The following is a 1,640-nucleotide window of genomic DNA, read 5'->3' as shown; positions in this document are numbered from 1 at the left end:
AAACATATCATTGTCAATGTGTATTTTTTGTCATATTTATTTTTATATTACATGGAGATAATTAATACATTATTTAACATTTATATGTATTATTTTTATTTAAGAATAATAATTAGTTAACAAATAAATGATGTATTATATACCTCAAAAAATAATATATTATATACTCAACAAATGATATATTAAGATTATATAAACTCTTACACAATACATAAATTATTTTCTATTTAATATTTATATATATCATTTTTATATTAGTTCATCATATAAATGATGTACTAATATGGTACAAATTCTTACACAATATATATATTATTTTCTATTTGGCATTAGTAAATGAAAAGAAAAGTATTCCATTGTCCATATTTATAAAAGGTTAATATATTATAACTATTTTACATGAAATGTTACAAAATAGTTGTAATAATTATGAAAATGTTATAGCGGAAGACACATGGAGAAATTTGAATAGAGAAAATGACACCGAGAAATTAACGTGGTTCAACAATTTGCTACGTCCACGGTTGAAGAGCAACAATGCTATTATCACTATGATAAAAGAGAATTACAAGTTCACTCAAGTGTTTCACTCACTTCCCAAAACCCAAGTACACCCAATATCACTCTCTCTCAAGTATATCTTAAACACTAAAATATTCCTCACAATATTAGAACAAAAGAAGAAGAGAGAATATGCACTAAAGCTAGAATATTGGTATGTCTTACAATGACTTGGAGCATTCATATTTATAGCCAAAGCCTTAAAGACTGTCCTTGGCCACAAGAAGGTTTCATCATAGCCACTTCTTTTGCCACATCATTCTCTTTTTCTTTTAAGCCAATATTTAATAAATCTCCACCTTGGCTAAAAGACTATCATAACTATTTTCATGTTACTCTTCTTCATGTCCACTAGAGATTCTGGACATCAATCAAGTCTAGACAATGTCTGAACTTCATTGTTGGAACTGGTTTCGTCATAATGTCAGCAGGATTATTTGCACTCGGTATTTTCTCCACTTTAACAATTCCTTTCTCAATGATATCTCTGATAAAGTGCATCCGAACATCAATATGTTTAGTTCTTTCATGATACATTGGATTTTTTGTGAGATGTATAACACTTTGACTATCACAGTAGATGGTTGTTTCTTCTAGTTGTATACCCAACTCTTCAATTAGACATTTCTCCCAAATAGCTTCCTTTACAGCTTCTGTTACTGCGATGTACTCCACTTCAGTTGTAGACAAAGCAACAATTGATTGTAGTGTTGCTTTCCAACTAATAGTACAACCAGACAATGTAAAGACATATCCAGTGAGTGGTCTTCGCTTATCCAAATCTTCGGCATAATCCGAGTCAACATATCCGATGACCTTACTTCCAACATCTTTGAATTTTCCATACAATAAGCCAATATCCATGGTACCCTTTAGGTAGCGCATAATCCACTTCACAGCCTTCCAGTGAACTTTACCAGGACTTGCCATATACCTACTTACCACACTTACTGCTTGTGCAATATCTAGTCTAGTGCATAACATGGCATACATAAGACTGCCAACTGCACTAGCATAAGGTACACTTGACATCTCCTCATTTTCGCTCTCAGTTTGTGGACACAAGGCCATTGAAAGTT

This window comes from Lupinus angustifolius, chromosome LG08 (genome assembly GCF_001865875.1).
Source record: "Lupinus angustifolius cultivar Tanjil chromosome LG08, LupAngTanjil_v1.0, whole genome shotgun sequence".
Classification (NCBI taxonomy): domain Eukaryota; kingdom Viridiplantae; phylum Streptophyta; class Magnoliopsida; order Fabales; family Fabaceae; genus Lupinus; species Lupinus angustifolius.
Note: the sequence above shows the minus strand (reverse complement) of the source record.